Source organism: Mesoplodon mirus, assembly GCF_964341445.2.
Source record: "Mesoplodon mirus genome assembly, chromosome: 9".
In the NCBI taxonomy this organism is placed as follows: Eukaryota; Metazoa; Chordata; class Mammalia; order Artiodactyla; family Ziphiidae; genus Mesoplodon; species Mesoplodon mirus.
Genome location: NC_138985.1, coordinates 56462030 through 56489868, shown reverse-complemented (window position 1 = coordinate 56489868; position 27839 = coordinate 56462030). Strand labels below are relative to the sequence as shown.

The following is a 27839-nucleotide window of genomic DNA, read 5'->3' as shown; positions in this document are numbered from 1 at the left end:
AGTACTCAGAGGACAGGTTTGGTCACAGAGTGCCCGCATTTGGCTCCTGATTCCATCACTCACAGTTTTGTGACCGAAGGCAAGTTACTTATCCACTCTGTCTTAGATTATTCATCTGTAAAATGGAAATAACAACTGAACTTAATGGGTTGTGGTGAGGATTACATGAGCTGATATAAATAAAGCACATAGAAAAATGTTGTAAGTGCAAGATGAGTGATAGTGTGGTAAGAAGCATTTCTAAAAGATAGAGAGATTATCTGAGTGGATCTGATCCAATCATATGACTCCTTAAAAGCAGAACGATTTCTCCTGCTGATAGCAGAAAGGGAAGTCCAAGAGATTCCACGAGTGAGAAGGACTTGATGCCATGCCCCTGCTGTTTGGAATATGAGGGACCATGTGAAAGGAATTGTACTACATTTGGGATCAGAGAGTGGCTCCTGGCTGACAGCCCGCAAAGAAACCAGAACCTCAGTCCCACAACCCCTAGAAACTGAATTCTGCCAACAACCCAAGTAAGACTGGAAGCGGAGTCTCCAGATAAAAGCCCCACTGGGCCAACAATTTAACTTTGTTCTTGTTGGTCCTTGAGCAGAGAACCCCGTCAAATTCACCTGGACTTCTGAGCTACAGAACTGTGGATAATAAATGGAGTTAAGTCACTAAGTTTATGGTAACTTGTTATGGCAGCCTCAAAAAACAAATACAGATTGCTATTTTTATTACTGTTAATAAATAATAATAAACAATAAAACTGGAATCAACCTAAATACCCATCAATAAATAACTGTACATTTGTACAGTGAAATACTATGCAGTTGTTTAAAAAGTGTAAAGAAGCTCTTTATGCACTGCTATAGAAAGTTCCTATATATGTGTTTATGTGGGAAAAAGAACCAAAGTACAGAATAGTCTATATAATAGTCTGTATAATATGCTGCCCTTTGTATAATAAAAAGAAGCAAGATTATATATTTATATGTGTGTGTGTTAAAACTCTCTGGAATGATACAGGAGACTAATAACTGTGGTTACCTGCTTTGAGGGGTCATGAATAAGAACTGAACAGATGGGGGTGGCAGTGGGAGGGAGATTATTTTGTACCTTTTTATACTTTCTGATCTTGGTATCATGTAAAATATTCTCTCTTCAAAAAATTAGAAGTCTTTTAAAACAAGGAAAAATGCATATTAGAGCCACAGAACTCTAAACACATGGGTGGGCTTACCAGTATGAACTATCAGCCACGTAAATTGGCTTCTTCTGTCTTCTAGAATTTCTGGTCTATCGCAGCCGTGAGAAATAAGAGCTAACGAGCAAGAAAGAGACATTCTATGGTTATGGTGGCACCTACAGGACAAGCTGAGAATTTTGGTTGGTCAATTTCAGTTTTTCTCTGAGAAATCTTGGAAGGAATGAATGTTGAGTCCCCAGTGGAAGAGCTAAGCAGAAAAGTTTTAGTAAGGACTGATGAAATTATCCCAAAGACATATTTACACAGGTCACACCAGGTAGGAAGTGTAGAGTAGTAAGATAAATACAGATTGCAGAGGCTTATACACTTGGCTTAATATTTTCTCTGTGTCACCTTAGGTAAATGAACTGCAGCCTCTCTGAGCATTAGTTTCTTCACATATTTAGTTTCTTCATATGCACAAACCTGGCCCTTTTGCACAGTTAGAGTAATATTAGAAAGAATACATGTAATGTGCTGAATATGGGGCCCGGCACATAGTTCTCATAGCCAGTAGCCAGTGTATTATTGTACTTTATGTATCCTTCATAATCAGTGCACTCTCGAGGCTGACCTCCCTATAAGACTCACTTTTTCAACCCACTCCCCACTTTGATGCATATTCAGCTTTTCTCAACTTTCCATAAGCAAGCACATCACACCAAGCACAATTTAGCTTTCTTGAATCTCTTAATATCAAACCTGCATAGCCTCATCTCCCCACTTCTCACTGCACTCATGATTTGGGGTCATTTTTTTAAACTCTTGGTGTGTCTGTTTCATTTTTCTGGAAAAATACTACGAATTATGTTTAAACTTTTTTTAACCTAACTGACACTAACGTGTATTTATCCACATAATAAAATGACATTTTCTCCTTCGGGACCATAATTAAACTTGAGCCTGGCCTTTCCTCACCTTCAGGGTATAAAGGTTCTTCTGAATCTCTGTTGGCCTTATGTCTATATGCACAGCACCACATTTTTAGAGTGATATGCTCTCGTATGTGTATAAGGCTAAAGCAAAATAGAATCTGAGATCAAGAGCTGAGAGAAATTCATTAGTAATTTTATACTATGAATATATTTTAAAGGTTTTGTAAGTCAATAAATAGAATATTTACTAGGGTAACAAACTAGACAGGAATGATTATTTAAAGAAAAGAAATATAGAGTTATGTTTAAGCCTAAAATAGAAGGAGGGTAATTCCCTGCTCCCATGATGTTTAGACCAACTAGAGAAGAGAAAACTAGACAGTAAAGGATGTGATGATTATGATTGAAGTAGTGCAGGATCCAGAAAGAATTAAGAAAAAACAAGGGTAGAAAGAATCATGTTTCCAAGCAGATGGTGCTGCATATCATAAATGCTGTGATGAAGCTAATGACCCAGGGGGTTCTAGGCTGGTCAAATGATACTCTAAAGGGGCATTTCAACAATCCAGATGACAGGAATTACAGAGAGTGACTAGTCATGATTACTGAAAAATCTATGCTGTAGTGGACATAAAATAGGCTCAACCACAGAAAAATGAAAACATAATACAGCAAATATAGTAGTAATATATTGATATTAATAATAAAAATTGCTAAAGAATTCAGGCATCAAATTAGAGAATCATAAACCACATGGCAATATATGGATATCGTGTTCCTTGATATTTCTGAAGTTAAAAACAAACTGAGGGTTGACATTCAGGCACCATAGAAGTCACTAGACAGAGACGGTCATTACTGGAATCGATATTTACAGGATGGAAAATTAGGTGACCAACCCCAAACAACAGTTTAAGAGCTAAACTGCAGAAAGATTATAGAAAAGCAAAACAATACTGATGAAACTAGGATAGCCTGGGCATAAAAAATACATGTAAAATAAATTGTTGCAGAGATAAAATGAAGATTAGAACATTTATAAGGCAGGATCTCCCCAGGAAATAATTACAATTATGGGAGCAACTAAAAGTACAGGTGGGGTGTAATGATATCCCAGTTGAGATAGGCACAGTTAGGACACAGACTACTGAAAGATGTGGAGATTATTGCGTACCAGAGTAGACTTAGAGAAATAGAAGGAAAAAAGCACATAAGAAATCTATTAGAAAAGACAAGACAAGAAAAGATAAGAAAAAAACAAAAAAAGAAAAGAAAGACACCCATACACACACCTGCCGCAGACTTTATTACGGACGTGAAAAGCATTATATCTATCTTATGGACAGGCAACCCCTGAGGCAGAATAACAGACCACATAAGGACAAATGGCTGTCATGCAACCCCAAAACAAAGAGCCTCTGCCATTCCAACAACCAGAGAGAAGGAATGAACTATCACAATCAAAGAGACCAGGGAAAAGCTTAGAACAAGGATAAAGAACAAACCTAGAGCTCCAAACTAGAGACTTGGCATTGTTTTATCTTCCCATATTAGAAACTGTTTTTCGGGCTTCCCTGGTGGCACAGTGGTTGAGAGTCCGCCTGTCGATCTAGGGGATGCGGGTTTGTGTCCTGGTCTGGGAAGATCCCACATGCCGCAGAGCGGCTGGGCCTGTGAGCCATGGCCACTGAGCCTGTGCGTCTGGAACCTGTGCTCCACAACGGGAGAGGCCACAACAGTGAAAGGCCCGCATACCGCAAAAAAAAAAAAAAAAAAGAAAAGAAAATGTTTTTCTATTTAATCTATTAAAATGTAATTGAACTAAAAAAGTTAGGATTACTAGATACATGACCACAGGTATCAATAGTTTTAGGAAAAATGGCCAAGTATACATAAAGGAAAAAGAAAGATAAGATTTAAAATGTTTGGAAGAACCACATCAATAGGAGTTTTGGTAAAATGAGATCTAACACCAGCTAGTTGCCTTACTGGAATTCATGAAGTATCCCTTAATTCCAAACTCTGAATGAGTCATTGGAACAGACAGAATTAAGAAATTACAAGATATTAGAGAAAACAAAATCAATTTAGCAGTATATATAGTTCTATTGGAGAGGCAAAATTGGTATTGATAGGAAGCCCAACATTATAATTTTTCTTTCAACTGTCTAATAGTTTTAAAGACTCATAAGAAGAATGATATTCTGTTATATTTACCCATTTCATTGTTCTTGCTTTATTACTGATGTTCCAGGTTTTTTCTATTACTATTTTCTTTCTGTTGTAACAACTTCTTTCAGCAATTCTTTTAGATCAGGTCTGCTGACAACAAATTCTTTTATTTTTTTTGGTCTGAGAATGTCTTTATTTCACCTTTTTTTCTTGAAAGGTATTTTTGCTAGATATAAAATTCGGAGTTGATAGTTGTTTCCTTTTAGCAATTAAATATATTTTGCCACTTCCTGCTGACCCCTGTGGGTTTTTTTTAATTGAAGTATAGTTTATTTACATATTTTTAAATTTTATTGAAGTATAATTGATTTATAATGTTATGTTAATTTCTTGTGTACAGCAAAGTGACTCAGTTATACATATAACTGTATATATATATTCTTTTCCATTATGATTTGTCACAGAATATTGAATATCGTTCGCTGAGCTATACAGTATGACCTTGTTGTTTATCCAGCCTATATATAACAGTTTGCCTCTGCTATAATGGGAGTTTGGGATTAGCAGTGACCCCTATGGTTTCTAATGAGAGTTTCTCTGTTACTTGAACTGTCATTTAAAATATGTAGTTTCTCTCTGGATCTTTTAAGATTTTTTTCTTCCTTGTTTTAGTTTTCAGAAGTTTGATCATGATGTGTCTTAAAATGAACTTCTTTGGGTTTATCTCGTTTGTGGTTTACTCAGTTTCTTGAATCTGCAGTTTATGTCTTTCACCAGATTTGGGAAGTTTTTCACTGTTTTGGTTAAAAAATTTCTCATCCCCACATGTTTTCCTCCCTTTTACTAGGACTCTGATGATACAAATGTTATACATTATGTTATTGTCCTATAAGTCCCTAAGGTTCTGTTCATTTCTTTCAATTGCCTTTTTGTCTCTTTTTCAGATTGTGTAATTCTTATTGATCTATCTTCAAGTTTACTGAAGATTTTTGCATCTGTTCATGAGAGGTATTGGTCTGTGGTTTCCCTTTCTTGTAATGTCTTTGTCTGGTTTTGGTATTAGGAAATATTGGCCTCATAAAATGAGTTAGGAAGTATTCCCTCTGCTGTTGTCTTCTGAGAGAGATTGTATTGGTGTAATTTCTTCCTTAAATGTTTGAAAGAATTCACCAGTGAACCCATCTGTCCCTGGTGCTTTCTTTTTTGGAAGGGGATCAATTGTTGATTAAATAGAAATAGGCCTATTTGTATTGTCTATTCTTGTGTGAGTTTTAGCAGATTGAAGCTTCCAAAGAATTTATCCATTTCATCTAGGTTATCAAATTTGTGGGCATAAAGTTGTTTATAGTATTCCTTTATTATTCTTTTAATATCAATACACTCTGTAGTTATGTCTCCTCTTTCATTTCTGATATTAGTAATTTCTTTCCTTTCTCCTTTTTTCTTAGTAAGCCTGGCCAGAGGCCTATCAGTTTTACTGAACATTTGAAAGAGCCAGATTCTGGTATAATTTATTTTCTCTATTAATTTTATGTTTTCAATTGTATTGATTTTTGCTCTAACTTTAATAACTTATTTTCTTCTACTTATTTTAGATTTAATTTGCTCTTCTTTTTCTTAAATATACAGCCATACTTAGAATACTCTAATTCTGTAATATGATGGTGTGTTAACCACTTAACTATAGAATAATGGTTAAAGAAAAAGAGTATTAAGAACAACTATAGCTACTATAGTTTGTGACAAATATACAATATAAAAAGAGATAAGCTGTGATGTCAAAAATATAAAAGGGGAAGGAATAAAAGGATAGTTTTTAATATACAATTGAAGTTAAGTTGCTATCAGAATAAACTGGAATGTTAATCTATAAGATGTTTTGTGTAAGCATCATGATACCCACAAAGCAAAAACCTGTAGTAGATTCACAAAAGATAAAGAGAAGAGAATTAGAGTGTACCATCATGGAAAATCACCAATTCACAAAGGTAGACAGCAAGAGAGGAAAAAAGGAACACTGAAACTACAAAATGGCCAGAAAGCAATTAATAACATGACATTAGTAAGTCATTACATATTAATAATTACTCTAAATGCAAATGATTGGATTATCTAATCAAAAGGCACAGAGTGGCTGGATGGATTAAAAAACAAGACCCAGCTATATGCTGCCTACAAGATACTCACTTCAGCTTTAAGGACACATATAGGCTCAAAGTGAAGGGAGGGAAAAAGATATTCCATGCAATTGTGAACCAAAAGAAAGTGTGGGTAGCTATACTAATATAAGCTATATAAGCTATACTTAAAGTTACACTTGAAGCCAAAAATGGTAAGAAGAGACAAAGAAGGTCATTACTTAATGATAAAGTGATCAACTCACCAAAAAGATATAACAATTGTAAATATATACACATTCAAGATTGGAGCACCTAAATATATTAAGCAAATACTAACAGATCTGAGGGGAGAAAGAGACAACAATATGATAATAGTAGGGATTCAGTGCCCCACTTTCAACAATGGATAGATCATCCAGACGGAAAATCAACAGGAAAATACTGCACTTGAACTATACTTTAGACCAAGTTGACCAAATAGATATATAAAGAATATTCCAACCAATAGCAAAGAACACACATTCTTTTCAAGTGCACATGAAATCTTCTCCAGGATAGATCACATGCTAGGCCACAAAACAAGTCTCAAGAAATTTAAGAGGTTAGAAATTATATCAAGCATTTTTTCCAACCACAGTGGTATGAAACCAGAAATCAATTACAGAAAGAAAAATGGGGAAAGTTCAAACATATGGGGACTAAACAACACGCTACTAAAAAACCAATGGGTTAATGAAGAAATCAAAGAGGAAATCAGAAAATACCTCAAGACAAATGTAAATGGAAACACAACTTTCCAAAATCTATGGGACGCAGCAAAAGCAGTTCTCAGAGGGAAGCTTATAGTGATACAGGCCTTCCTCAAGAAATAAGAAAAACTCAAATAAACAACTTACCATCTAAAGGGATTAGGAAAAGAAGAACAAATGAAGCCCAAAGGCAGCAGAATTACAAAAATAGTAAAGATCAAGATAAGGAGAAGTAAAATAGAGACAAAAAATGGAAAGATCAATGAAAGCAAGAGCTGGTTTTTTGAAAAGATAAACAAAGTTGATAAATCTTTAGCCAGGCTCATCAAGAAGGGAAGAAAGAGAGGGACTTCCCTGGTGGTCCAGTGGTTAAGAATCCACCTTCCAATGCAGGGGACACAGGTTTAATCCCTGGTCGGGGAACTAAGATCCCACATGCCACAGGGCAATTAAGCCCGCATGCCGCAACTGAGACCCAATGCAGCCAAATAAATTAATTAATTAATTTTAAAAAATGGTTTAAAAAAAGAATCATTTAAAAAAAGAGAAGAGGACACACATAAACAAAATAAGAAATGAAAGAGGAAAATAACAGTTGATACCACAGAGATACAAAAAAATCATAAGAGACTACTACGACAGTCATATGCCAACAAATTGGATAAACTAGAAGAAGTGGACAAATTTTTAGAAACATACAGCATGCTAAGAATCAGGAAGAAACAGACAATTTGAACAAACTGATCACTAGTAGTGAAACTGAATTTGTAGTAAAAATACTCCTAGCAAACAAAGTCCAGGAACAGATAGCTTCACTGAGGAATTCTACCATACACACAAAGAAGAACTTAAACCTGTTCTCAAACTATTCCAAAAAAATTAAAAGGAGGGAACATTCCCAAGTTCGTTCTATAAGGCCACCATTACCCTGATACCAAAACCTGATAAAGGCAGTAAAAAAAAGAAAGAAAATTATATGCTAATATCTTTTTTTTTTTTTTTTTTTTGCATTATGCAGGCCTCTCACTGTTGTGGCCTCTCCCGCTGTGGAGCACAGGCTCCGGACGCGCAGGCTCAGTGGCCATGGCTCACGGGCACAGCCGCTCCACAGCATGTAGGATCTTCCAGGACTAGGGCACAAACCCGTGTCCCCTGCATCGGCAGGCAGACCCTCAACCACTGCGCCACCAGGGAAGCCCTATGCCAATATCTTTGATGAATATAGATGCAAAAATTCTCAATTTCAACAAAATATCAGCAAACCAAATCCAACAATTTATAAAAAGGTTCATACACCATAATCAAGTGGGATTAAATCTGGGGATGCAAGGATGGTTCAATATTTGAAAATTAATCAGTGTGATACACCACATTAACAAAGAAGGATAAAAGAAAAATCACATGATTATCTCAATGCTGAAAAAGCATTTGACAAAATTCAACATCCATTAATGATAAAAAAAAAACTCTCATCAAAGTTGGTATAGAGGGAATATATCTCAGCACAAAGAAGGCCACTTATGACAAATCCAAAGCTAACTTCATACTCAACAGTAAAAAGCTAAAAGCCTCTCCTCTAAAGGAACAAGACAGGGATGCCAAAGCAATCTTGAGAAAAAAGAACAAAGCTGGAGGTATCGTGCTCTTTGACTTTAGACTGTACTAAAAAGTTACAGTAATTGAAATAACATGGTACTGGTACCCAAACAGACACATAGATCAATTGAACAGAATAGGGAGTCCAGAAATAAACCCACACACCTATGGTTAATTAATCTATGACAAAGGAGGCAAGAATATGTAATTTTAAAAGGACAGTCTCTTCAATAAATTGTGCTAGGAAAACTGGACAGGTACATGTAAACGAATGAGATTACAACATTTCCTCACACCATATACAAAAATAAATGAACAGTAATTTAAAGACCTAAGTGTAAGACCTGAAACCATAAAACTCCTAGAAGAGAACATAGCAGAACACTGACAAATTGTAGCAATATTTTTTTTTGATCTGTCTCTTAAGGCAGAAGAAATAAAAGCAAAGTAAACAAATGGGACCTAATTAAACGTAAAGCTTTTGCACAGTAAAGAAAACCATGACAAAATGAAAAGACAACCTACTGAATGGGAGGAAATATTTGCAAATGATATGACCTACAGGCAGTTAATATCCAAAATATATCAATAGCTTATATAACTCAATTTCAAAGAAAAACAAACACCCTGATTAAAAATAGGTAGAAGAGCTGAGCAGACATTTTTCCAAAGAAGACATACAGATGGCCAACAGTGAAAAGATGCTCAACATAACTAATCATCAGAGAAATACAAATCAAAACCACAATGAGATATAACCTCACACCTGTCAGAATGGCCATCATCAAAAAGAACACAAATAACAAATGTTGGCAAGGATGTAGAGAAAAGGGAGCCCTTGTACACTGTTGGTGGGAATGTAATTGGTGCATCCATATGGAAAACAGTATGGAGGTTCCTCATAAAACTAAAAATAGAAGTACTGTTTGACCCAGCAATTCCACACCTGGTAAATATCTGGGAAAAAAAATGAAAATACTAATTTGAAAAGATCGTGCTGCCCAATGTTCATAGTAGCACAATTTACAATAGTCAAGATTTGGAAGCAACCCAAGTGTCCATCAACAGATTAATGAATAAAGAAGATGTAGTATATGTATTCAATGGAATATTACTCTGCCATAAGAAAGAATGAAATTGTGTCATTTGCAACAACATGGATGAACCTGACGGGTATTTTTTATGCTTAGTGAAATAAGTAAGACAGAGAAGGACAAATACTGTATGTTATCATTTATATGTGTTGTTTAAAAAGTAAAACAAGTAAATTATATAGCAAAATAGAGACAGACTTACAGATATATAAAACAAACTAGTGGATACCAGTGGGGAGAGGGAAGTAGGAAGGGGCAAGAGAGGGGATATGGGATTTGGAAATACAAACTACTATCTAAAAAATAGATAAGCAACAAGGATATATGGTACAGCACAGAGAATTACAGCCATTATTTTGTAGTAACTTTAAATGGTGTATAATCTATAAAAATGCTGAATCACTATGCAGTGCACCTGAAACAAACATAATATTGTAAATCAAGTATACTTTAATTTAAATAAAATAAATAAATAAATAGAAAATCTTGTCCGACAAGGATCAGGAAGACTTCAAACTGAATGCAAAGAAGACAATAAATAGTTGTCAACATCAGTATGACAGCAATGTTGAAACTGTCTGAAAAAAAATTTTTTTAAGCCATGATAAAATGCTTCAACAAGAAATCATGAGACTGCTTAAAATAAATTTTAAAAACATATAAAGCTTCAGGAAGGAAATGGATAGTCTCAGCAAAGAAATACAAATTGATAAGAGTAATCAAATTATATTATTAGAACTGAAAAATACAATAACAAATAAAAATTCAGTGGATTTTTATTCATTCAGTGGATGTGCTCAACACTAGAGTGGAGAGGAGAGAGGAAAGATCTGTGAATTGAACAATTGAGATTACTCCAACTGAACAACAGAGAAAAATAGACTTAAAAAGTGAACAGAGTCAGAGGGACCTGTAGGACTATAAAAAAAGAGCTAACGTTTGTGACAACAGAGTTATATATAGAGAAGATAAGGAGGGCAGAGTTGAAAAAGTACTTTAAGAAACAATAGCTGAAAAAATTCTGAATTTGGCAAAAAACATAAATCTATAGATTCATGAAGTTCTGTGAACTCCAAACAAGATAAGCCTAAAGAAATTCACACCAATATACATCATAAATAAATTTCTAAAAACTAAAGACAAAGAAAAAATGTTGAAAGCAGTCAGAGAATAATGTCACCATACCTACAGGAGGAAAACATTCAAATGATAGTGATTTTTCATCAGAAACCATGGAAGCCAGAATGAGGTGGCACTACACATTTCAAGTGCTGAAAGAAAATAATTGCCAACCCAGAATTTTCTACCAAGTGAAAATATCCTTCAAATGGTGAAGAAATCAAGACATTCTCAGGTGAAAGAACACTAAGAGAATTTGCCACTAGCAAACCTACCCTAAAAGAATGGCTAAAGGAATCTCTTTAAATAGAAAGGAAATTATAAAAAAGAACCTTCAAATATTAGGAAAGAGGGACAACAACAACAAAAAACCATGGTAAACAAATAATATGGGTAAATACAATAGGTTTTTCTTCTCCACTGAGTTTTCTAAACTGTTTGATGGTTGAAGCAAAAATTATAACACTGTCTGATATGTCCTCTATGTTCAGAAAATATATTTTTTAAATTACATTATAAATGGGAGAGGAAAAGGGAACACAAAAGGAGGTAATGTTTCTATATTTCATTTGAACTGGTAAAATGATGACGCCAGTAGACCATGATGGGTTATATACATATAATGTAATATCTAGAATAACCACTTTAAAAAGTATACCAAAAGAGATGCACTCAAAGACATGATAAATAATTCAAAATAGAATTCTAAAATTTGTTCCATTTATTCACAGGAAGGCAGGAAAAATAATAGAGAAACAAAACAGAAATAAGGGGAAAAAAAGAGTAAACTGCTGATTTTAATCTTAACATACAAATAATTACATTGAAAGTAAATAGTTTAAATATATAATTAAAAGATAAAAATTTACAGAGTGAATTATAAAACATAACCCACTATCATCTGTCTACAAAAAACTCACTTCAAATATAAAGATACAGACTGGTTGAAAGAATAAACATAAAAGATATATTATGCAAACATTAATCAAAGGAAAACAGGAATGACTCTATAATACCAGATAAGATAGACTTCCTCTGAAAGAACATAACCAGAGACAGAGAGGGGCAGTTATATAACAATAGAAGGGTCAATCCACTGAAAAGAGATAGTAATCCTAAATGGGTAGGCACCAAACAACAGAGCTGAAAATTGTGTGAAACAAAACCTGAAAGAACTCAGGGCCTCCCTGGTGGCGCAGTGGTTGAGAGTCCGCCTGCCGATGCAGGGGATACGGGTTCGTGCCCCGGTCTGGGAGGATCCCATATGCCGCGGAGCGGCTGGGCCCGTGAGCCATGGCCGCTGGGCCTGCGCATCCGGAGCCTGTGCTCCGCAACGGGAGAGGCCACAACAGTGAGAGGCCCGCATATCGCAAAAAAAAAAAAAAAAAAAAAAAGAAAAAAACCTGAAAGAACTCAGGAGGACTAGACAAACCCACAATTATAGCTGAAGACCGTTACACACTTCTCTCAACAATTGATAGAACAACCAGACAGAAAATCAGCAAGATATAGAACTCAACAACACCATCAACTAACAAGATCCAGTGGACATTTAAGGAACAATCCAAGCAACAAAAGAAGAATGAACATTCTTTTTAAATGCACATGGAAGACATACAAATGTCCTGGCTCATCACACAAATCTCATTTATAGCACTAAATGCATATATTAGAAATCAGAGAAGAAAAAACTTAAATCAAATTTAAGCTCAGCTCAATAACTCAGAAATAAAGAGAAAAATAAAGAAGTAGAGAAAGGTAAATAATAAAGATAAGAGCAGAAATCAGTAAAATTGGAAACAGAAAAACAATAGAGAGAATGAAACAAAAGTAGTACTGCTAATACACAAAACAATTTGGATAAATCTCCCAGGAAATATGCTAAGTGAAAAAAACCTAATCCCAAAAGTTTACATAATGTGTAATACCATTTATATAACATTCTTGAAATGACAAAATTTTAGAAAAGAAGAGATTCGCTGTTAAAAAGGGCTAAGGAGGGGGTGTAGGCAGGAGGAAGTGAGTGTGGGTATAAAAGGGCAATATAAGGGGTCCTTTTGTTGATGGAAATGTTCTGTATTTTGAGTGTATCAGTGTCAATGTCTTGGTTACTATACTGTATTATATAGTAACATTTTGCAAGATGTTCTAATTGGGAGAAATTAAGTAAAGGACACATAGGAGCTCTATAACTTTTTACAGCTGCATGTAAATCTACAATTACCCCAACATAAAAGTTTAACTGCAAAGGAATATACAATTATAACTCTCAAAACTCAATAATAATTGAACCAACTCCCCAATCAAAAATGGTAAAAAGATTTGAACATACATATCCATAAAGATACACAGATGGGAAAAAGGTACATGAAAAGATGTTCAACATCATTAGTCATGAGGGAAGTACTCATTAAAAGCACAATGAGATATCACTACATGCACATCAGAATGGCTAACGTTTGAAAAATGACCGTGTCAAGTGTTGAGGAGGAGGCACAACAACTTGAACTCTCATCATTGGTGGTGAGAATGCAAAGTGCCATAACCACTCTGGAAAACATTTTAATGGTTTCTTATAAGGTTTAACATCCTTATCACATAACCCAACAGCCCTACCCCTATGTTCACACAAAACTTAATCATGAATGTTTATAATATTTATTTATAATCACCAAAAACTGGAAGCAACCCAGATACCCTTCAGTTGTGACTGCACAGTCAAACCGTGTTACATCCATGCAGCAGGATGCCGCATAGCAATGAAAATGAACAAACTCCTGACAAAATGATGTGGATGTACCTCTAAGACATTAGGCTAAGTGAAAGAAGCTAACTCAAAAACTACAATACTCCGTGATTCCATTTACATGACATTCATGAAAAGACAAAACTGTGGGGACAGAAAAATCAGTGGTGGCAGAGGCTGGAGGTAGGGGAGGAGGTTGGACTAGAAAGTGACACAAGGGAATTTGCGGGGTGATGGAGGTGTTCTCCATCTTCATTAAGGTGGTGGTTACAAGAGCGTAGGCATTTATCAAAGTTCATAGAACTACATACTAAAAATAGTGAATTTTACTTTACAGAAATTAAGCCTCCATAAACCTGACTTTTAAAAAAAGTACATACACAAATTCCCTTGAGAGGCATTCCTCCCCTCCCCCAACCCAGGCCCAAGTTTGAAAAAGGCAAACTGTTTCATTATTTCCATCTGTGGAGTGACTTTGATTTTTCAATTCACCCTTCCAACTGAGGATTTACCCATTGGTGTCCCAGCTTAATGCAGTGGGGGTCCTGTCTGAATTTCCATCTTTAGGAGTCCTGAAGGTTTGCTTCCTGCTCTGATGTCCTGTGAGACCACCAGCCAGAAAGCTGGAGGTCACCATAATTCTGAGGTGCCCTTTGAGCAGGCTGGAGCCTCTGAATTCCTCACCTCTTTGATTAATTACCCTCTCCACTCCTTTTTGCTCTTAGAAATTTTCTGACACTTTCCTGCCTTTACTTAAAAATTTTCAGCTTTCAACTTCAGGAAATTAACTCTCCTGAACTGAATATTTATTTTTAAATATTTTATCTAGATTTTTTAGAGTTTTTTCCTAAGAAGTGATTTTTTAATAGAACTATAGTATCCTACACTTTTACTTCATAGCATTTACAAAAATTGCAATTAGTTAAATGCTATTTGAGTGCTTTTTAAGAAATATCTCTCAAAGGCTGCAAGTCCAGGGAGACAAAAATCACACCTCTCTCAGTTTCATTCCCAGTCATGTACATTGACTTTTGCCCATAGTACATGTTCAAGCTGAATGGCAAATTTACATTGTAAAAAGCACTTGTATATTTTAACAAATAAATTACTGATCAGCAATGCACATCAATATCATCACTTTAATCACTTATTTTATTCTGTCATTTCAGTTTCTGAGATATATTTTCTTTTCCATATGAATAAAATCATAGTTATAGAAAATAAATTTCACTTGAGTGCATATGGATATATTTTCTCTCTAAATAATTTCTAAGAAGTGATTTTTTTAAACCATTCTGCCATTTTGCTAGAAATGGGTCTTTCTACATTATTAAGTAGGATGTATTTTGTCTGTGCATGTAGTATAAGTGAAACAGCTGGAGATTGAAAACCAGGTTAGCACGCCTGTCTCCTGGTCTTCAATCTCCAGCTGTTTCACTTATACTAACCTTGGCTCTGCTCTTTACTAGCTATGTAACCCCAGACAATTTGCTCTTCTTTTTGTGTCTCTTTTATTCCATTTAGAAATAAAGAAAATGAACTAAATGCTAAGTCCTCTTCACTTAAAAAGTATGTACTACTTTGATATTGTAGTATATTAGAAAAACTGCTGGCCTGAAAATCCAGAATCCTGAATTTTAGATTTGGCTGTGCCACTTTCTAGCTTTCTGCTTTTAGACATGTCACTTTACTTCCTGAGTCTTTTGTTTCTTCATTTATGAAATGAAAGTGCCACAACTTTGGCAACTATACTTCAATACACTGTAAAAAAAAAAAACACAATGTACAATCTAAATATACACAATTTTTATTGGTCAATTATAGCTCAATAAGAATAAAATAAAAATTAAATTAAAAATAAACTTAAAGATAAATTTTAAAAACCAAATTGAAAGTGGTAATATTTACCTCACAGAATTGTGAAGACCGAATTAGATATTATTTATAAAAGTGTTTGGCATATAAAAGGTAAGTAATAAGTCTTAGGAGCATCCAAGTATATGGAATTAAATGATCTCTAAATTCTTTCTGTGTTCCAAAAATCTATGATATCAACCAAAGTCAACTCTTAAAATAAAAAATAAATAATTTTTTTAAAAGGTTTTGCTGCAGTTCTAATATGAGCTCTCTAGAGGTCTCTGTTACCAAACAAATGAGCATATGTTTTACTGTTGGTTGCGGAAGTTCACAAACTGGAGGTTTTTTACACTTTTGAGGCAACATCATTTGATTTTCTGACCATATCAATCTTTTCTCATTCATGTTACTGAAGAGGAATCTTCTTCTAATGCTCGCTAGCAACTTTGTACTGGGAATAGATAAGATGCTATTTATAACCATAGCATGATTTTTTTTTAAGGTGAATTCAATTCTGTCTCACTCTATTTCAAAAACGCTTAGCCCCAGATATCACCCTATTTTTTCCAAACTAAGGTTATTAGTCAAAATAAATAATCAAACAAAAAATGGAGAGGTGATGGAAGAGGAAAAAAAGAAAGAAAAGCAAAATCCCAAGGCAATGTTTTTTTTAACCATTGTTACCCACAGAAGGCTATATATTTCAGGCTGCGCCCACAGCACACACATGTATTTAACTGAAACGAATGCTTCACAAAGCATTAGTTATCTTTACAGAGGGAGATGCACTTTTATATTTTCTGTTCTATCCCATACTTTTTAATGGTGCTTTGACACACTAGTTAATTCCATGAACCACTAAGAGATGCCACCAGTGGTTTAAAAAAAAGCTGCCTCAAGGGGATGCAAAAACTAAAAAGAAGTGGTTTGGTGTACTGTGCAATATGTACTGACAGACCTCGAAAGACTGAAGTGACAAGTGAAAGTGGCAAACAATATGTACCATGTGATTCCATTTCTACAAAGAATGAGTATGCATATATACTTATTTAAAGAGGGTGGGTAGAATGCTGGGCTGGATTATGCCTTCTTTTCCAACCCAGGCTATAGTTGTCCATAAGGGAGCTTATATAAGATTTGGAAGGCAAAAGCAAAACAGCAGCCATTACTCTGAGAAGGTCACTGTGGTCAGATGTGTTGATGAACTGTGGGTCAAAGCTCCTTGTCCATCTGGTCTTTCTGATCTCTGGCCCTGATGTCTAATAGCAACTCTGAGCTGTTCAGAAGATGCTTGGCTATGGATCCACAGGGAAGGAGTTACACAGAGGGAATAGCCTCCCATAGTCCCCTCCTGAGCCCACACTGCTGGTTGGACATGTCTGGCTGGCTTCACAGCTTTCCCTACAAGCTCCAGGGCTTGGCTTCCCCATCCCTGCTCCAAGCACCTGATCTCTGACTCCCCTTCCAGACTTTCACTTCCTCACTTCCAGCATTTTTGTAAGGTCTAATTCCTGCAATAAATGTCTTCTTTCCAAAATGTGCATCATGGTTCTGCTCCCATGACTGAACCCTGAATGATACAGATAAATATAAATCAGTTGATAGTAGCTACATCTGAGGAGGGGAATAAAACTGATAGGAAATATAAAGAAGGATGTAGACTTTTCTTTGTAGATGTCTAAATCATGTAAAGTTTTACAATAAAATTCATTCATTTATTGCTTACATGATCCAAAGAAAGGAGAAAAAAGGAAAAAGATGCTTTTAAGATACTAAAGCACACTCAGACACAGAAAAGTGCGAAGTAGAAAACAAAACAAAACCACCCTTTTCCAAACCTTCTAGAATGGATGTAAGTGAATTTATATTCAGATAAGTGACTATAAAAGTGGTGGTGAAAAAAACAAACAACTGATCTAGACCTTTCAAAAATTCAGTATCATGGGGGGAAAGTGGAAACACTGTTCGAGAGCAATGCTTCTCAATTCTTAAGGCACATTCGAATCACCTGGGGATGTGGTTCAAAAGCTGCTTCTGATTAGGTCTGGGCAGGGCCTGATAGTTTGCATTTCAAACTCCTTTCCAGGTGATGTTGATAATACTGACTCATGGATCACGCTTTGAGTAGCAAAGTTCAAGGAAACTAAAATGACATTAAATCCAATGTTACCTGTGAACCTAGGTTGGATATTGTTTCAAGAGGTCTGGGTGGGGGAGTAATAAAAGTATTTGGAAGACAATTAGGAAAATGAGAATGTGGACTGGGTACTAGAAGATATTATAAAACTGATGTTAATTTTTAGGTGGACTAGTGTTATTGTGGTTATATGGAAGAATGTTCTTAGGAAAGGCATCCTGAAGTATTCAGGGTAATGTGTATGATGTATGCGACTTTCTATGATTTATAGATAAATTTCTCTTGCTGTCAGAGAGAGAGAGGTACAGATATAGATATTTAATAATTTACTTTTTTCCTAGAAAATACAGATGGGTGAAGAAACAGAGACAGAGAATGGTGAATAAATGACCCCAAATTGCCAGCAGTGGAGGTGAGATGTGACTTGCTAGCTTGGAAATGATAACATTGCACTTTACCTGATCCCTGTGCTCCCGGAAAACTGCAGATTAAGAAATCCTCTCATCCTCTCGTGTTCTGGGAAAAGACTTACTGCAAAGAACACCCTTCCCCTATCACTTAAATAAGATGACCCCCCAACACCACCGTGTTTAATTAGGACAAAGCCAGACACAAACCCTTGAAATTCCCATTCTTTGTCATAAAAGATTTGCTGAACTGTTTGTCCCCACTGAACAATTTGAACAAAATGCCCACTAACTTACCTCAACCAAACTTTAGTTAGGCTTCTGTCCTTCCCCAGAGCCCTGAAATTTGGCCCCAGGGGTTACACGCTGGAACGTGGAATAATTCCTCCTTAACAACATCACCTGCTTAACTGTCTGATCATGCCACCTGCTCCTCTACTACCTTAGTTCCTGTCCTTTCTGGCCCTGTTTATGCCTCCCCATAAAACAAACACATCTTTCTCCCTGACCACTGAGATGCTTATAGATCTTAGGGTCAGGAGCTCTGTTCTCCCTATTGCAAAGTCTCCCTCTCACTGTTGCAGTAGTCTTTTTTAAATAAAGTTTCTGCTTCCTGAAGTCCAAATTTGCTTTTTATTTGACAGAAATGTAAAGTAGAGATACATTGATCTGCATAAGTAAGAAGGGAGAGAAGGAGGCAAAGACTGGGAGTTGCTGTGTCAGGGGAAATCTTGGAGCAAGGACACAGGAGTTCCAGAGGCCAAGTGCTACAAGGGAGAAAGGCCCTGGATGGGATCCTTATCACTGCCCAGGTGATCTGGTTTGTGACTCTGCAGCATAACCTCAAAACTCTTGTTGTATTTAGTGTGACTGGATTCATTTGGAAGGTAGCAAAGGGGCAGATTTGCAGCAAGCTGGGTATTTGGCTGAAGGAATCAGTCCAGTGGACAGTGGCAATTAACAATACCAGTAGATACTAGTTACTGAACACTTATAATGTGCCAGGAGCTGAACAATGAACTTTACATACCTATTTCAAATCCATACAACTCTTTAAAATGGGCCTCATTCTCCATATTTTACACCTGAAGGAACCCTGTCTCTGAGGCTGTTAAATGGCTTTGCTGAAAGACACAGCTAGTGAGTGGGAAGTGACTTTCCTAGATTCCCTATATAAAAATGCTTTTGTTTGCAGTATTTCCATTGGTACTTATGTAAACTTCTTTGTCTAGCAATTCCGATGAGAAATCCATGATCAGTCGCCTGAAGCCATGCCCCAGGTGTAATGTTCTGCTCAGCAAAGATAAATAATTCGACAAATTCTCAGTCTGTCCTGCAGGTGTCACCCTTGCCACCAGACAGGTCCTTTGAGCTCTCAGAGTTCATCTCTCAGTAGTGCAACTGATCAGAAATTCTTGAAGAAAAAAGACTGATCATGCCCTTTATGCGGCCTAGATTTCAGGATCACGACTCTCACACATAGGTTAGAGTTCCCCAGCTCCAATGAATTAGTTGAGTTCTCTCTTTTATATTTTCATTCTTAAGGCATTGCCTGTATTTTTGACTAGATAATACATTTACATGGTTCTTAAATTGAAAAGTATAAAAATGTACACTGAAAAATCTCTCTTCTACCACTGTCACCCATCTGCCAAGGTCTTATGACCCCAATAGAAAAACTACTATTATTAGCTTCTTGTGTATCTTCCCCAAGCAATCTTACACATATGCAAGCAAATGTAAGTATATATTACTTGGCCATATTGTTTTACACAGTATTATACAAGCTTTTCTGCAACTTCTCCAGATTAATATATCTTATAAATCTTGTGCATTTTTTAAAAACTACATGATATTCCATTTTATGGCTCTATTATAATTTATTTAAGAAATTCTCTATATTTTAGGTTGAGTTGATCTTTTGCCATCTCATAATAGCAATATTGTTGTAATTATTGTTGTTTTGTTGTCATTATAGCAGACACTCTAGGCCTGGCACTGTTCTCAACACTTTACTTATATTAACCCATTTAAGCCAAACCACAGCCCTATAAATTATGTTTTTATTATCATCATTTTATAAATGAAGAATCAGAGGCAAGGAAAGGTCAGATGATTGACCCATGATTTCCCAGCCAGTAAATGATGGATCTAGGATAGTAAATAGAAGAAAAAGGAGGTTCATAATACTTGGAGGTTGTAGCCCATTGAGTCTACAAATGAGGGTAAGGCTGGAAAGGAGAAGCAATGAACTATCTCCCACCACCACACAGGAGAGGACAATCTACCTTCCACAGATGATGTTCCTGTAGGCTGGGGATTTCCAGGTCTCAGGACCTAGCCCACTGTATGGACATAGATGTGCACATCTGTGTCAAAGAAGAGGCGCAAGTAAGAACCTTTCTTTTGGGGGCTTCCCTGGTGGCGCAGTGGTTGAGAGTCCGCCTGCCAATGCAGGCGACGCTGATTCGTGTCCCGGTCCGGGAAGATCCCACGTGCCGCGGAGCGGCTGGGCCCGTGAGCCATGGCCGCTGAGCCTGCGCATCCGGAGCCTGTGCTCTGCAATGGGAGAGGCCACAACAGTGAGAGGCCCGCGTACTGCCAAAAAAAGAACCTTTCTTTTGGGATTCAAAGTAAAAGAACAAGAAACAAAATGTGTCAGAGGGCCCAGGGAAGTCTGCCTGACCTCACAGTGCTTCAAAAAGGATATGGATGCTGGTGTAAAATGCATGCCAGGCATCAGCAGCCAATCTCAATAAGGACACCACCTTCACAACATCCCTATCTTCTACTCCATGCTTGGGCCTAAATGGTGTTGCTATTTGGCTCAGGTTTCTCTTCATCCATGTCCCACTATCTACCTTAATTACTCTGGTGTCTATTTTGATGACTGTCATAGTCTCTTCAGGCTACTAAAACAAAAATACCATAGACCGGTGGTTTAAATAGTAAAGATTTATTTCTCACAGTTCTAGAGGCTAAAAAGTCAAAAACACTGTGCTGACAAATTCAGTGTCTGGTGAGAGCTGGCTTTCTTGTTCACAAACAGCCTAATTCTTGCCATGTCCTCTCATGGTGGAAAGAGTGACAGAGCTTCCTAAGGTTTTGTTGTTGTTGTTTTGCAGTACGCGGGCCTCTCACTGTTGTGGCCTCTCCCGTTGCGGAGCACAGGCTCCGGACGCGCAAGCTCAGCGGCCATGGCCCACGGGCCCAGCCGCTCCGTGGCACGTGGGATCCTTCCCGACCGGGGCACGAACCCACGTCCCCTGCGTCGGCAGGCGGACTCCCAACCACTGCGCCACCAGGGAAGCCCTGCTTCCTGGATCTCACTCCCCAATAAGTATTGGCATTTAAACTTTGTCTCAGACTCTGTATATTGGGGACCCAGTATGCCACCATGTGGCATGGTGATAACCTTTGGCAGCCAGTGGCATTTTAATTACTAAGGTTCTCATCTGTGATTTAATGGAGTTAGTTACAGGTGGAAAGTAAGATTTGGGGGATTATACTTTGCTTTTAGCACCTGAATGGTAGTGGAATAATGATAATCATATGAATTGTGGAGAGGGCTTTTTTTTCATGTCTTTAAATTGAGTTTTTTATTTTGAGATCAATGTAGATGCATATGAAGTTGTAAGAAACACAGAGAAATCCAATGTACACTTTATCCCTCAATAGTAATATAAAAGAGCCAAAATATTGATATTGTCACAGTCAAATTTCAGAACATTTCCATTGCCACAAGGATACCTCATGTTGCTCTCTTACAGCCATACCCACTTCCCTCTCTCACCCACAGACTCCTTATCTCCTGGCAACCACTAATCTGTTCTCCATTTCTACAACTTTGTCATTTCAAGAATGTTATATCAATGGAATCATACAGTCTATAAAATTTGGAATTGTTTTTTCACTTAGCATAATTATCTAGTGATTTATCCAAGTCATTGTGTGTCAATGGTTTGGTTTTTTTAAAAATTTAATTAATTAATTTATTTTTGGCTGTGTGGGGCCTTCATTGCTGCATGCGGGCTTTTTCTAGTTGCCGTGAGTGGGTGCTACTCTTCGTTGCGGTGCGTGGGCTTCTCATCGCAGTGGCTTTTCTTGTTGCAGAGCATGGGCTCCAGGCGCGCGGGCTTCAGTAGTTGTGTCACGCAGTCTCAGTAGTTGTGGCTCACAGACTCTAGAGCGCGGGCTCAGTAGTTGTGGTGCACAGGCTTAGTTGCTCCACGGCATGTGGGATCTTCTTGGACCAGGGATCAAACTTGTGTCCCCTGTTTTGGCAGGTGGATTCTTTAACCACTGCACCACCAGGGAAGTCCCTGGTTTGTTCCTTTTCATTGCTAAGTAGTAGTTCAATGCATGGGTGTACTATAGTTTGTTTACCATTCACCCATTGAAGGATATCTGAGTTGTTTCCAGTTTTTGTTTTGATTTTTAATTTAATATCATTGTGGCTAGAGGATAAATTCTCTAGTAATTTAACATTTAACTTTTAAATTGAATCAGATTAAAATAAATTTAACATTTAATATTTTAGGTGATCCCACGGGATTGAGCAACCAGTCACACATAGGAGAGAGCCAACTCAATGTTGCATCTCTTTTTCTGGTTCTTCCTGCTTTATTACCATTGTCTCTCATTCTTGCCCCCTGGGGCATACTCTCCAATAAGGTATTGGCACATAAGCCTTTTTCTCAGGTTCTGCTTTCTAGTAAAGCCAGGCTGAGACACATGTTATTCAGTGTTAGCCTATTTTGGTTGTTAGCATAATCTCAGAACCTGTTCTGTGTGCTAGTGCTCATAGTCAAATAGAAGGTACGTAGAGGCGGGAAATCTGTAAAGGACCTTCAGACGTTAGTTTAGATGTTTTTGTCCTTGGTAATTCCTTGGGGCCCAAAGAATACAGGAAATTATTAAAGTTAAACCTGCACTCTAAGAGAAACTGTATAGTATAGGAATTTAAAACAGGGCAACACAATAGGAAATTCGTTTTAGAAAAATCATCCTGAGATAAATGATTTAAGATATCGTATCTTTAAATTCTTAATTAAAGATAGAAAAATCATGTCTTGAAATCTTTAGATGAAGTTAATCATCATGGTTTGCATGAACTCTGGAGAAATTAGGATTTGGTAGATATCGTGAACTGAACAAAAGCTTAACCAATAAACTGTACTTTATTTAGCAGACTGGCTGGCTGGGATCTTTGGGTTTTGTTGTTGTTGTTGTTTGTTTGTTTGTTTGTTTTTTTGCGGTACATGGGCCTCTCACTGTTGCGGCCTCTCCCATCGCGGAGCACAGGCTCCGGATGCACAGGCTCAGCGGCCATGGCTCACGGGCCCAGCCGCTCCGCGGCACGCGAGACCCTCCCGGACCGGGGCACGAACCTGCGTCCCCTGCATCAGCAGGCGGACTCCCAACCACTGCGCCACCAGGGAAGCCCTGGGATCTTTGGTTTTATACAAGTTTATTGTCAGATACTCATGAATTCAGAGAATAATGAGAAGAGAGAAATCATGTCTGGTAGAATTTTCCAGTCTTGAGAGTGACTCAGGTATTTCCAAGGCCCAGCAACCTTTCATCAGAGGAAGGGGATAGAAACTATGTGAAACTTCTGATGTCCTCAGAAGGACTTTGGAGGAGCAGGGTTGGAACTGATCTTGATAAGGGTTGGAAGTGATCTTGATAAAGTTGCTGCTGCAACTTTGTGACGTATGAGGAACCCACTGTTTCTCAACTGGGGATGAGCCCAGAGCCAGGGAAGATTTCTGAGTTCAGAATATTGAGAGCCTCTGGATCCTTCAGCAAGAGAGGTGGGAAGAGGTCTGAGAGCAGCCATTCTGAGCATTTGTGTTACATATTGAATTTTCTCAACCCTAACAATATTTCACATCAATGCCAGTTTAGAAGTCTTGAAGTGCTCTTCTAACAGCAGTACCCTCAAATAGAGAAAACCAAAGAATTAGCTAGGTTGATCCAGCCAGACAATTACATCTGCTACCTACTCATAAATTAAAATTCTTAGATGTGAAGAAGTATACGGTAGTCAACTTTTAAGATTTATATGAATTGCGATACCTTTTATAGTATATTTGTATATCAAACCACTGTGAATGTCCTTATGAGTGCTAAATTGGGCATGAATAGAGAGCAATGGATAGCAACTCAAGAAACTGAACTTTTTGGTCTTATGATTGGTCAAAGTTGAAAAACAGAAATGTAGATGCTCCATTCCACTGCTGGGCTCAGATCTCTGATACTCTCTCTATTGCCGTTTGGGATGGGAAAGACTTGCATCCTGAAGATTGTACTATCAGCAGCCATGAATTCAGTAACCTAAAACTTTGACAGTCATCCCAAATGAGAGGGGAAGTCTGGCCAAGAGCCCAGCAAAAAGATTCAAGGTGACAGAAAGTAGTGGAGTCTTCAAGTGGGGAAACTGTAAATCTTCTCTAAAGGCCAGAACCCTACTCTGGGAATGGTAGAAATTAACACTAATGAGGGTTTTTAGAAGGTATTGGAATGCCTTGTGAATGGGCTGTGGAAAGCACTGGTACTTTCTCAGTAGTATCACCTCAGGGTACTTAGGAAATGCATGGTGATTGTACCTCTGAACTCTGGCTAAACTGAAGAAAAGAGGAATATATACATTACAATTCTGTTATGTATCTCACAGATTTGACAGGAAAGTTAAAGACCTTGGCTCAGATCATGAGCAGGATTCCAGCAAGACTGGAAAGCAGACGACATATCTAAGGTTGTACCCCAGGGTCGCACTGCAGTGACTGAGCCCATACTGACTCCACCACTGTGGATTATCTCTAACTTTCTATGTCTTCCTGTTTCTTCCTCCACATTCAAAATGCCAGGTAAGGAAGGAAACATCTGGTATTTTTTAGTTTTCATGGTGGGATAAAGCTTCTGTCTCTTACAAACACTCATGTGCTGTGAGTTCTTTTTGTTTTAAACAATATGAATGGGATTTATTTGCTGCACAGAGATCACTGGCAAATACCTATTTCCACCACACCACTGACTGCCCATTATCTCACATGCATTCTTCCCCTCATAATTGCACTTCACTGGGAAAGTTTGTGAAGTATTGGAGTTATTTATTACTTACTTTTCAAAAAATAGAACTTCTTTTCCTATCTATCAGAGCCTGGAGTTTTCTTTTGGGGAAGGATTTTTATTAATAATTTCGTTTCTTTATCATCAGTCTACCTCATAGAAATTGTGAATATTTGACTATTATAGATCAATTTAGGTTATCTATTTCTTCTGTAAGTTTTGATAAGTGGTATTTTCTAGAAATCTATAGCATCTATTTTCTCATATTTATTTGCATAAAATTGTTTATAATATCTTGACATCTTCTTATTTACTGTTAATGCCTTAAAGATCTCTAGTGAGATTCATCCTTTTCAGTCCTGATATTCTTATATTTATGCATTCTCTCTTCTTGATTAGTATTGTTATGTGTTTATCAATTTTCAACAAACTTTTGGTGATTTTTGATATCAGAGGCTTGTTGCCTACTTCATTATTTTCTACCTTATTTTTATTATTTCTTTCCTTGTGCTTCTTTGGGTTTATTTTACAGGTTTTTAATCTTCACTTCTTGAGACTTCTGGTTTTAGCTGTGACATGTCAAGAGCTTGGAAGTCATCACTCTTACCCTTATATCAAGAAAAAATATTTAGAAGGCATGGACCATACTAGCAACCAACTTATCCTAATGGGAAATTTATACTACACACCAACCAACAATAGCAAAAGATGCAATATTTTCAAGTGCAGGTAGAATTTACAAAGAAAGTACATTTGCTGGGCCATAAAACAAATCTCAGTACATTTTAAAGGATTGAAATATTTTAGACTATCCTCCATTTTATGGATTATCAAAAAATCTAAGCTTAGCCTTCATCATCCAAAGAGTCTCAAAGTCCAAAAAACTACAGTAACTCTTCATCCAGAAAAAAAAAAAGACAAACTCATAAATATATTTCCTAGTTCATGAAAACAATGCTACTAAGAAGCTATTTCTCTAGTTTCCTTTTCAGTTTCTTAAAGTTGCACCAGCTTTCCTTTAAACTCTGTTTATGACAAGGGAACAAAATAATAATTTCACTCTCGTATATGACTAAATAAAGAGAAAACTCCAAGAGGCTAAGAGGTTGCCTGTTACTATAGGAATATATAACACTGAAAATCAAATACCTGGTCATCCAGGAAAAGTGCCAAGATTTCAGGTAGGCATACCTGACTGCTAGGAGAGAACCCTAATAGTAAACTAATTAGAATCCATGTTAAAAGTAAAGGTTGAAGTGCAATCTGTTATGTAGAAGCTTCTTACCCCTGCAGGAGCTGATAGAGAGGGAAAATACCTGGCTTCAGGACACTGACACCAACATCCATAACAGAATTAATACACTCTCGGTGAGGCCAAAGAGGAGCCCCTCTCACCTCTGTGAGGAGAAGTTAGAAGAGGAATGGTATCAAGGAGCAAGGTGAGAGTGATGTGGGGACCATGAACACTCAACCTTGGGTAAGGATGGTATAACTATCACCCCAGCAAGAAGAGGAGGCCAGGCCTCTTCCATGGATCTAAATTTCAAGCTGCTAAAATTTAGACTTGTTGGACCTAATCAGTGTGATGCAGAAAAGCACAAAGAAAAAGGTGGGGCACTGTTGGAGATGGGTTGGTGGTTCAGATTCTGAAGCAGAGGACAAAGGACAGCTCCCTGTACGGGGTAGAAAGAAATCTAGCGAGACCTAATCTGATGTAGGATAAGCTGGGGATGCCTCTGGAGGTCACTCTGCACCCCCTTCCCTCACCTATTTCTAAACCTTGAGTCAGACCTAACGCAGAGGAAGAGAAGGAAACTTTTTAAAAAGCAAAACCATGAACAAGAGTTACGCTAAAATAAAATAAATTTAATTTAAAAAAAGAGTTACGCTAAGATGAGATCAATATGGCAGTATAAACTGATTGATTTTTCACATGTACTCCATTTGCAGTACTTCACTCAGCCTCACCTCATCCAGAGTGGATCTGGATGAACCCGAATGATTGACAGTCTGCTTTGCTAAAGGAACCAGATTCTGGGAAAGGGGTCAAAAAGGTAAAAATTACAAATTACTGACTGAAGGAGGATAGAAAGATATTTTCCCCAAGGATTATTAAGGCTTGGGCATATGGGATAGCCCTGTCAGCCTAGAAAAAAGATCATAAATATACTAAGTAGCTGTGAAGACAAATAGAAGAGAGTAAAGGAGCCACTTCCAAATTTCTGAACTCCTCTGGATTCATATGGTGTTGGAAGATACAGCTTTAATCTGAAATACAGAATATTTCTTTTCAGTCTGTGTGTGTGTTTGACAACCAAGCAGCAAAGCTGTTTAATAATTTACTGTATCACTTCTACTTCCACTATTAAGGAAGTTGTATTGGAATAATTGCCAGATATGCAACAGAAGATACAAAACATGCTTACCCTTCAGAGTATATGAGATTGTCTGTTTATACAACTCCTGTCATCCTACATCTTACACTTGGTATTATTATTTTTTCCAAAACAGTTATTTGATTCTATTTTTGAATATTTAAAAACATGGTTCATAATATCTAGAAATTTACCAAAGTCTAGCTTTAGAAACTAAGGGGATGTGACATAGACAGCTGATTGTCCCCCAAACTGTAATCTGTCTTTTCTATACAATAGAG

The 27839-nt window shown here is 37.0% G+C and overlaps 1 protein-coding gene across 10 annotated transcripts in view; it reads left to right on the top strand.

Annotated features, from left to right (window-relative positions):
- DYNC1I1 (dynein cytoplasmic 1 intermediate chain 1) overlaps nt 1-27839 on the top strand; it is a 483164-nt gene that overhangs the window by 103949 nt on the left and 351376 nt on the right. Inside the window, exons 1-2 of one of the 10 annotated variants that reach the window (XM_082632160.1) lie at nt 26333-26622; nt 27134-27237. The exons of 8 other annotated variants lie outside the window; for them this stretch is intronic. The gene's annotated coding sequence lies outside the window, so the exon portion shown is untranslated. Of the gene's footprint in view, nt 1-5272; nt 5293-26332; nt 26623-27133; nt 27238-27839 lie in introns of those variants that run through there. One more of the 10 variants, XM_082632162.1, reaches the window with a different exon arrangement.